The sequence below is a fragment of the Charadrius vociferus genome, unplaced genomic scaffold, assembly GCF_000708025.1.
Source record: "Charadrius vociferus isolate BGI_N301 unplaced genomic scaffold, ASM70802v2 scaffold552, whole genome shotgun sequence".
Classification (NCBI taxonomy): Eukaryota; Metazoa; Chordata; class Aves; order Charadriiformes; family Charadriidae; genus Charadrius; species Charadrius vociferus.
In genome coordinates, this window is record NW_009647400.1 from 193,999 (window position 1) to 205,555 (window position 11,557).

Consider the following 11,557-nt stretch of genomic DNA (forward strand, 5'->3'; position numbering starts at 1 on the left):
AGAGAAGGAGAGATGGCACTACCCCAGAGCGCAAGTGGATGGGAGAAAGGTTTGCTTTTGGTTGCCCCAGCATCCTACCCCTCACTGAGGAGAACAAACAAAACAGAGCAGAAACAGCTTTTGCCCCTATTTTCTCACACATTAGATAGGCGACAGCTACATTTAAAGGAGGTCCTAAGAATAAAGGGAAGCCACTTGACTGCTGCCCAGTCTTTCCCAGTGCTGCAAGTATGACACCTCAAAAACTGAGCCACAAGACAGAACACGGCTGGCATTAGGAGGTGCCTATTTATCAGGACAACTTCACTTAGATCCAGATCTCAAGCTAGCAGAAGTTATAAGCAGACCCTTGGGAGGGATTCAGCCATTCTGGCTTTGGTTCTCAGTCTGAGAAAAATCAGCCTGAGCTCCCTGTACAATCAAGTCAGAGGAAGGCACCATTTCATCCTGAAACAGGACAGATAGTTGACTCTGGAGGTACCTATCCGTTGCCCAGGATGACTAGCTCATCATTGCAGGCATGTAGAGTTAGGTGAGGGGAGTCCCACCATCGCTAATTAGCTAAGCCAACCTATGGAAGGGCTAACAGCAGCCTGGGTCTCCCACTGCAGACCACCTTACCTTCCCCTTCCCTGTACTGTCACCAATGGCCAGCTGATCCCATCATCAGCTAGCACAAGCTGCTGTGCCAGCAGAAAGCTATTCCTCTTTTTGTAATGTTATTTTGCAGTTGATTTAGTTCCTTGGTTCCTGGTGAGGGTAAAATGGCCATCATTCCTGTGAAAAATGGTGCCAGTCATGGAAAGAAATGCCCTTGGCAGCAGCTGAGATGGCCTTCAGCGTGTTATAAAACTGTGCCCTCGTGTGCCAGCAGCACACAGAAAACAGAAAGATGGATAAGTGAAAGAATTAAAAGGACTAGATTCACCAGAAATAAAAAAAAACCCAGCACATAATTAGAGTGGGAACATTTTAAAAGGAGGAAAGATATGGCAACATACCAGGCTGCAATGGAAAATAACATCCAGCAAAAGATACAGTGCATCGGAGATACAACAACATGAGGCATTTTGCAACAGCATGCAAGCCACCAAGAGTCATGGAAATGATCCAAGAGTGCTATCCTCAAATGACAAGGACATACTTCTCGGAATGATATTCTCAATATAACAACACACCATGGTACATAAGCATGCAGGATCAAAATCTTGCATTTGAACTGGGGTGGTGTCAATGCAATTTCAACAAAAGGTTATTTTTATTCTCAAGCTGGGGATGTGCAGAGACCAAATATCACTCTACATGTGACCCTATGCTGAACCTTCATATCGGCTCCCAGGAGCCTGGGAAAAGGAGGGAAACAAATTGTATTGGTGACAGAGAGACCAACACCACTTTCAGTAAAACGGCCAGCCTCAACACAAGAGAAAAACTGAAGAGCATCAGAGCAAAAAGCAACCCTCCCAGGAAATAGTCACATATCTTCACTGGACAAGTGAATGGTGAACTTGAGAGCAATACAATGTCCTTTCACTCCTAAAGGCCTGAAACAACTTTCCAAGTGCAGATAAGGGTAAGAAGACAAAAGTAAGGGGAACCTACCAAAGCGGCTCCCCAGTTTAAGAGAAAATATATGGCTGGTACATAGAGATGGCTGTAGAAGCAAAACACAGTGGGGAAAAAAAAAAAAAAAAGCAACAGGTTTGTACGGGTTGATGTGACCGAGTAAAAGCACATGCAAAGATATGTGATTCCTGCAGATAACTAGGCATTAAGATCCCAAAAGAAAACACATTCTTACACTTGTATGCTACAGCAGACCTTCACTAATCGGTCTATATCATTGGCAACAGCCATGCTCCTACTTATAGGGCATGCCAAATGGAAGCCAGCTGAAAGAATATCTTTCAGTAGTAAAGCATCTCCCAGGGCAGCTCTTATACCACTCCATGTGCATTCAAAATCCTTTGCCATGTACAATGCCCTGGTCTACAAAGATTTAAAAATACTGAGAAAAAGTACGTGATTGCATTGGGTTTAAATGCTTTTGACAAATTTCTCTCGTTTTGAAAAAGAAAGGTGAATTCAGAAACAGATAGAATATGTAGAACACAATTTGCAAAGAAGGCCATTTATCTGACTTCATATAAATGGAAGGTGTTACTTTCCCTATCCCTATGCCAAGATGCTTCTACTACCAAAAGATTCTTGAGGATAACTACCTTTGGGATCTTTTTTACTAACATCCTTCCATCTAACCGACTGCCCTGAGAGATTTCTTTGTTTTAATAATGTACATTTCTAGGGGGGAATATAAACAGCTGTGTTAAGTAAGTGATAACTACCGGCATCTCCACCTGCTTTGGTACTCATCATATTCTCCAACAAAAATGGGCAAATCACATTTAAATATAGAGTTGCTTAGAAGACAGAGTAAAAACTATTATGACCAGGACTGTTAACAAAGCACCTGAGAGACCCTTGCATCAAGTGCTCACAGATTTGTTACACAAGAAAGGGGGCACATGCGTTGTTGTAGCTGATATAACAACTTCCCTGGGCATATCAAGTTGGCATTGCTTACACAAGCTTGATACACACCATCCAGAAACTAAACTCAGGATTTGCAAGACATGGGATGCCCAAATAGTCTCTTTTCAGATGGGAAGGTTTCAAGTTGACAGTAACACTTGCCCCAGCACCTATAGAGAGCACTCTTTTTCAGCAGTGTATTAAGTTCTCGTTATATCCATAGCACCGTAGAAGTAGATGTAGCAGTGGACACACTCTGTGTAAAAATCCATAGTCATTTAAAGCACTTCTGGTATATAACCTATTTACCTATCTCAACAGAACTTGTGAAGATAATACAGTCACCTCCACATATGACACATAGACAGTTTAAACTGAAATAGTCCAACCTGAATAATTCTGGAGATGTGAAACTCAAGACATGAAGATATTTGGAAACTGGCAGAAATTCTCACATTCTACCTAAGAAGAACATCATATGGACTTCTTTAGACAAAGTGGGTTCTTCTTCACTATTCCCTCAACAAAACAAGCAAAGATTATCTGTGAGTGCGCTGTGGATAAATAAGTCTTTTCCTTTCAAGGACTGCCCTTGAAATGTCAAAAGAAAGATGGTACTGAAAAATCTGTAATTCTCCCTTGAAGATTTAAACTTTAGGATTACGTTCAGATTTATTTAAATGTAGCAGTAGTACGGAAATACCTATGTATGTTGTCTAAAGATTTTAAACTAATTTTGAACTACGTAATTATAAATTACTGTTGCATACATGCATTCATGAAGATTTTATATAACCTTTATAAAAAAGAAAGGAAAGTAGAAAGTGACTGTAGAGTTTTTGGCACTCTGCAATTGCCAAGACACAGCTAAAGCCAAACTTGGCAAGGGACCCAAAGAATAATAGGAAGGGCTTCTACAGGTATGCCAGCCAGAAAAGGAAGGTCAAAGAAAGCGTGCCCCCCTGATGAGCAATAGTGGCAAACTGGTAGCAATGGACGAGGAGCAAGACTGAGGTACTCAACACCATTTTGCCTCCGTCTTCACTGGCAACCCTCTCCCCACACCTCTCAAGTGGATGGACCCCAATGATGGACTTGGGGAGAAAAGTCCCTCCCACTGTAAGAGAAGATGTTCACGACCACCTGAGGAACCTGAACACACAGAACTCTATGGGATCTGATGAGATCTATCCAGACTCCCAATAAGGCCTTTGACATCATAGAATAAATGATAGAACGACAATATCCTTCTCTCTAAATTGGAGAGATATGGATTTGATGGGTGGACTGTTCATGGGATAAGGAATTGGCTGGATGGTTGCATCCATAGGATAGTGGTCAACAGCTCAATGTCCAGATGGAGATCAGTGACAAGTGGTGTCCCTCAGGGGTCCATACTGAGACCAGTACTGTTCAATATCTTCATCAATGACATAGAAAGTGGGATCACGTGCACCCTCAGCAAGTTTGCAGATGACACCAAGCTGAGTGTTGCAGCTGAGAGGCCTAAGGGACTGGATGACGGGATGCCATCCAGAGGGACCCGGACAAGCTCAAGAAGTGGGCCTATGTGAACATCCTGAAGTTCAACAAGGCCAAGTGCAGGGTCCTGCACCTGGGTCAGGGCAACCCCCACTATCAATAAAGGCTGGGGATAAAGGAACCCCACCTGGAGTTCTGTGTCCAGCTCTGGAGCTCTCAGCACAGGAAAGACATGGACAAGTTGGAGCGGGTCCAAAGAAGGGCCACAAAGATGACCAGAGGGCTGGAGTACCTCTCCTATGAAGGCTGGCTGAAACAGTTGGGGTTGTTCAGCCTGAGGAAGACTCCGGGGATACTTTATAACAGCCTTCCAGTATCTGAAGGGGGCCTAAAAGAAAGCTGGACATAGACTTTTTACAAGAGCATGTGATGATAGGACAAGGGGTAATGGCTTCAAACTAAAAGAGGCTAGATTTAGACTAGATATAAGGATAATTGGGTTGGTTGTAGGGGTTTTTTTGTTGTTGTTTTTGGTTTTGTTTTGGGTTGGGGTTGTGTTTTTTTTTTGTTTGTTTGTTTGTTTTTTTTTTTTTTTTTTTTTTTTTTTTTTTTTTTACAGTGAGGGTAGTAAAACAAAACACTTGTACAGGTTGCCCAGAGAGGTGGGAGATGCCCCATCCCTGAAAACGTTCAAGGTCAGGTTGGACGGGGCTCTGAGCAACCTGATCTAGTTGCACATGTCCCTGGTCATTGCAGAGGGGTTGGACTAGATGTCCTATAAAAGGTCCCTTTCAACCCAAACTATTCTATGATTCAGTGATTCTAGCAGCAGAGGAAGAAAACCTTCAATAAAGAGTTTTTTCAGCTGCAGTTCACATGGTTTTCATTGTATCATCTCACCTCATCTCTGCATTGGCTTTAAACTGCAAGTTCATTGCACAACTGGAGAGAACAGTTGCAAACACATCTGTGGACACTGCTGACATACCCACCACCCTGGAGTCTCTGCAGCAGGCATGAGCAGCACTTCTCTTGCTCTGCCACATGTTCTCAGTGTCTGTTTGCTTACCATTTCTTGTACATAAGTCCACTAACCACTCAGCCATCAGAGACCTGTTTTCTTGTCAACACCCTTCTGATGAGAGAGATCACTGAGAGACATTTTTCTTTTCCTATGTAATAAGACATTTTTTGCTGTTTCCTGTGCCAGGCCTTTATTACATTTTTTTCTGATGTTTTTATTTTGATTGGCTGTAATTACCATGCCATCTAATATTGCCAGTTCCTTTACATATAACTTTTCTTTTAAAGCTCTTTAATTCCCAAACTTTAGATGATCTCTTACAAATCCTTCTCTGACGATAATCATAAAATTCTACTTAGATTAAGTAATGTCCTTACAAAAACTTCCATGCTTTCTTGTCTTCCCTTAACTCTGATATGATCAACAGCCTTTTCTGTACAAGATTCATTTAAAGAAAGAAGTACTTACGAAGCCTTTTAAAATGGATGTGAGTTATTTTGGTGACTTCTTTAGTGAAGGTGAATGATTTACGAACCTGTCTCCGCACAGTGCATTCTTTAGCCAGCCAAGCACTGCTTCATGTAAGCTCTGTTGTCCAGCCCTCGCAGCACAGAAGTGAGCAGACTGCTCCCAGCATTCAGATGAGATGGAGACCAAATCAACCCCTGATCTGTGGTCTCTTGGACACCCGTAGGCTATTTCTAGGGAGTCCGCTACAGATGAGTAAATGCACACCTTACTATCAGCAAGTTTCAATGTCTGCTAAAGTCATCAGCACCATCACAGGAGAGATCCACAACTAAGCCTGAAAAATCACTCAAATTAAAATAAAAATCTTAAAAGTGCTCTCTGTAGGATTTCTTGTTGTCATTGTTTATGCTTCTTCCACAGCGAATCATGCTAACAAGACAAAAAAAAAAAAAAAAAAAAAAAAAAACATGAGCCATGCTTAAGATCAGACAAAGACAGGCACCAGGAACCTGAGCACAGCTAGGGACACAGCTTCATTCCGCAAGGTCACCACTCAAAACTCAACCAGAGTTGAAGCAGTTTTTCTTCCCAGTCTCCATCCCTTTCCCCCATTCTGCACCCCTGAACCTCCAGATGAGAGCTGCTTAAGTCAACACTGGCAACATTACCATTGAATCTGTATCTGTATCCTCTTCCCAAGTCCGAACAAAGCATCCAAAACCTTCTTCTTAACAGTTCAGCCACCTTAAGAGGCAGGAGGTGCCTGTGGTTTTGTCAGAAAACTTACTTTGATGCCCAAGTGTTTCTTACTGCACAGGCCAGAGATGGCCAACAATTTGCCTGAGGAGAGTGACAAGACACTATTCTCCCACCTAGTCCATTTATGCCCATTAAGGAAACACGTCCAAACTCCTTCCGTCTTCTCTAAGCACACTATAAGCAGAAAGCTTAAGAGAAAATGTTGCCATTCCCTTCCAAAACATGGTGGGGAGATGCCTCTCTTTTGCAGACTAGCTTCTTACAGGAGTACTCATGCCAAGGGAACAGACTTCCCTGGACTGTTTAGGCTTTCTCTTTTTTCTTTTCGAAAATCAGAGTCAACATCAGAAACTGCCTTGGGAGCTGTGGGCACAATCTTGGATGTTCAGTGGTCCCAATTCCAAATTACTGTGTTGGTCAGTGGCACCTTTCCAGCAGATGGGAGGTGGGGGTTTGAAGCAGTGCAGTGAGCTGTATGCAGATCTCCTGCTTCTCAGGGGAATGCTCCTGCTGAGTAGATTACATGGCAGGTGGGTAGCAGCAGTCCATTCTTCAAAGAGAAACGTAGAAAACTGTTTTTTCAGAGCCAGTTTTCAAAGCCTCCACAGCTGAAGGACAACTGGGCGCATACATTCAAGGTGACATTCCAGTTTCTGGAACTCATGTTCCTGCAGGCATTTGGCACTAAAGGCGGTGAATTTATCCACTCCCACATCCAGCAGAGGGAATCCCAGAACATCCCCCTCACAAGTATTTTCCAGCTGGCTGCTGTGGCCATCACACACTTTGCTGGTTGTGGTGAGTCACTTTCTTCAGCACTTAGCTCTCCTCCATTCGCTCCATATAGCACGTAAACATGGCTGATTCTTGGCCTGGAGCCACGTATCTAACTTGCAGCACCATGAAAGGATTTATTCACATCCACGTTTCACTCAGGTGCTTTACTGTTGAACTAGATGATCTTAAAATTCCCTTCCAACCCAAACTATCCTATGATTCAGTGCAGAAGGAAACCAATGTAAACCCTAAAACTCCTCACCATCTCTCTTACTGATCTGTTCTGGCCTCTGGGACACCTTACAGAACTCCTAACCAATCTGACAGTTTTGAGGAAGCAGCATCCAAACAAGTCACAGCAGCTAAGGATTCTTGGATCCTAATAAACAAGTAAGAGACTGGTCCAGAGATGAAGAACTCAAGCAGGTCCACTTAAGATCTCTTCTTGCCTACAGACATCTTATACAACTATAGGCAAATCAACCAGGACTAGGGCTCTTTTTTTTTTTTTTTTTGCCCCCCCGAAGAGGCACTTAGATGGGTGAGATGAGACCTTGTTGGGTTTTCAAAACCACCTCTTTCTAAAGCTTTGGACTCCTAGTAGGTTGTTTTCCACTTGAGTTAAGAGTTTACCTAGCTCTCAAAATCCAGCCATGCTCCCCTCCAGCTTTCAGTTCCCAATGTATAAAATGGAGCATTTCTTACACAAAAGTTGGCGGAAGCACTAATGAAGTCTTCGAAACTTTTTAAAATGTTCTCTCCCTTGTACAGCTGTTTGCATGGCTAAAAACATCAGAAGGCTTTAAGCCTTTTACTGACACATCAAACCCTCGTAAAGGGTCCTACTCTCAAGGCCCACGAAGAGGACGGTCTGTAGCTCACATGCAAACTAGAAGGAAGCACTTGAACTTTAAGAAGCTGCCAGCTAGTTACCAACCAGGAATGCAAGGGGCTTTTCCTACAGCTGACACCTTACCAGCCTGGTCTGTGACCTCTTCCACCAGACTACCTTTCCCAAAATACATCCTACCGCTCCTCCCATCAAGGGAATGAAAATAGCGAGCCCCTGACCACACCGCCCTACAGGAAACATGGTTCAGCTGTGAAGTCCAGCCAGTAGTGAAATGCAATGTGAAGCACAAACTACACTTCCCAGGAGACACCATGAGAGTATTTTTGGCTAAACTCTTCTGGTTTTCAGCCAAAATACTTTGACAAAAGAACTAAACTACCCCGGAAAACTGACACATTTCTTTAAAAAGCAACTTTGCCAAAAGCCTTCATACTTCAAAGGAATTTTGGTTCAAGAGTTTTTGGACAGCCCTAAAGATGACTAAACAGAGCTTCAGAAACAGTGTAAAATCATTCAAGAGCGATTAGTAAAAATAGCCTTTAATGTAACATACAATTTATAAATTGCACAGTAGATTTCTGCTTCTTCCACAGTGCAATTCTCTGCTGACTCCAGGACTACACCATGTTTAAAATGCCATTTTGACTATGAATTCAAGTTGCATATTCTCTTTCCTGTATTAATTAAAACTCTAAGTTCATTTTAAGAGATACATCTAAGAATTTTCTGAAAGACCATCCAAACATTTTTAAAGGAATATTCAACTTGGAAGTATTATTTCTTGTCTACAACATCTGCATACCTTATTTATGCTGCATCAGTAGCATAATAAAATTTTAGGGATATGTCTAATGAGTTTCACAGATTTAAAAACCCTAATATCATTATTATAAGTGAGACCTTTAAAAATCGGTGTTTGTTATGTATTCTCTGATCACTGTAACGCCTTAAATGTTCGTGATCATTTACATGATCATATAGATATGAAATTCAAAAGATCTCAGCTACAGAGAAGGAAATGGCAATAGTTCCCTGCTACATTTTTAAAATCTTTCAATACCTGAGGATCAAATAGTTTTTTCAGTCCAGAGGCTCTTTCTCTTTCACTGTACAGCATGTGAAGTTGGGTATTTCAGTTCTCTGCAGTGATTTGATTTTGCTAGAAAACAATCCCCCTCCTAAATTTCACTGCCTATATTGAGCACATATGTACGTATGCACAGAGGTCAGAATGGAAACTCACAAGTCCCTTTATGAATCCCACTTTCCGTATCTCCTGTCTGAAAAGCAAACACGCGGCCTTCTGGTTACTGAAGTATGGCTTACTCTCCTATCCCAGCTCATTTAGACCAAGATTTTACATCCTTAAATTTCATTAAGCATTCTTGTATACTCCTTCCAACTTGATTTGGTTTTCACCAAGTTCACTCCTAATTACTCAGAGGTTTAATTTTAGCTCTTACTGGTACTTCTGTCATCTGCTTCACTTCTGCAATGTCAGTCTTTGCAGCTGTATTAAAAGCTCACTTTTTAAAGTAGAAAATAACCAGCTGCTTAGGAATAAAAGTAGAAGGATGGAGAAAAGCACATATTTCCAAAATTAAACTCACCTATTGATTATCTGTTACCGGGAATCACAGCCCATTAATGAACTGCAAGAAGTTTCAATTGTAGGAAAAATTAAAATTCATACACTGTTTTGTCCTCCTCTGCTCAAAGGAACGCAAGCTCTTTCAATGGCATTTGTACACTTCAAATACAAACCCCACACTAAACAGGAATTCGGTGATCTAACCCACACGGACGCTTCTCAAGAGAAAGGTCCAACGTTATCCGATAGAATTGAGCGAGTCCTTATTTCCCTTACCGTCCCCTGCTATTTGGGGATCGTCAGTTGTACTCCGCCACTTACAAGGCAGCCCCCTAAAAACCACCCAGGTTTTTTCCTCCACGGGCTTCTAAAGAGTGAAAGTATAAAAGTCTCTTACCTTACGGTTGCTGAGAAAATGGGAACTGCAGAATGCTCTGTGCCTGCAGGGACACTGCACAGATGAACCTCATTGCTGCTGTTTACAGAAGTCTGACAGTTTTTAATTTGAAAAGAGGTTGTCTTTTGCTTTTCGACAGTTCAACAAATCAGACAAAACAGTTGCAAGTGTTATCTGTAAACAGCTTCCTGTTTGAAATAGATCAGCTGTCCTGCAGGACAATAATTAGGGAAGAAGTGTGGGAAAGCTGAAGAGGTCCATGATGTAAGCTTTTTATTTTGGGAATGTACTTTTTTGGGAATGCACTCTTACTCTCCCCTCCTCCTCTCTAGCAGAGAACCCCTTTTTAACCATTTACATCTATCCAGCTCCAAGCCATGCAACACACACTGCCCCAGCACAGCACTTCTCTTGCTTTGCTTCAGCGGACAGGAAAACACATGAAATGCAGCACCGAACGTGAGCATCTCATGGGGTTAATTAACACGCTCTCCCCTTACTGAAATTCTCTCCATTCTTGCAATTGGCTGTAGCATTATTGACTCCTTGAGTAAAACATCCAACTATTTCAGAGCTGAGTCTCAACACTAACGTAATGCTAAATTATCCACATGGCAGGCTTCTGCACAAAATTTTGGGCTTTGTTTTTTGGTTGTGTTTGTTTGTTGGTTTGGGGTGGGTGGGTGGGTGTTTTTTTTTGTTTTTTGTTGTTTTTTTTTTTAAAAAAAAAAAAAAAGCAAAGCTAGGAGGAACAATTTTTCAAATATAATTGTCTTGCTGCTTGCCTGCCTTGTTGCTGCCCTTTCTCCGTCAGCCCTGGAGGGGAAGCAGGAGGGTCTGAAGTTTCAAAATCTCGGTGTGTGCAGCTAGTACATCGTAACTCAACTCCTTATGGATTAGGTTAACATGCCGCTTTCTTCTCATGACTGGTTTTCAGAGGAAAAAAAAATAAAAAAAAAAAGAGGAGTCTGAAATCCTTCACTATGGCTTCCAAAGAGTTGTACAATTCTGGGTTTCATCTTAAACAGCTAGCCTAGTTTGAGCCCTGGGTAAGCCACAGCATTTCACCTACGTTTGGGCAGGAAAAAAATGGATCCAGCTGACTGTGGGATTTTGAGAACACCTCCCTTTCTTTGTTACAGCAGATATTACTGGCTTCACTCTCAGTTTCCAGGGCAAATACAGACTACACCAATTAATACCCTCTAATGAATAGCTGCCATATTTGTAAGGCTGTAGTTCTGATAAGCTTCTTCAACAAAAAAAAATCTTGCAAACCATCTGTCCCCATCCCCGCTCATGGCACTGTCCTCCCCTCCCAGTTTCTCCAGCTAGGGTTTGAGGGGTCGTACTGTAAGCAAGCTCTCAGCGGAACAGGAGCCTGATCACTCCCAGTATGTCACCTCTTACTGGAAAACCAGGATGCTAGCTAGGTTCCCTTTCCATCTTCCACAGTCCCAAGAGCAGAAAAGTACCCGAACACCAAAAAAGCTTTTAGACTGGGAGACTAGAGAAAGCTCTCATAGGATCGTGTGTGTGTGTTCACTTCTTTCCCACCCTTCTCCATTCCCACAGGAGGTGCAGGTCCATTCCATTGAGGGTTTCATGCTCTGGTGGGGAGTGCAACACACGCAGATGACACACAGTCTGATGCACTTCTTCCCTGCTCGG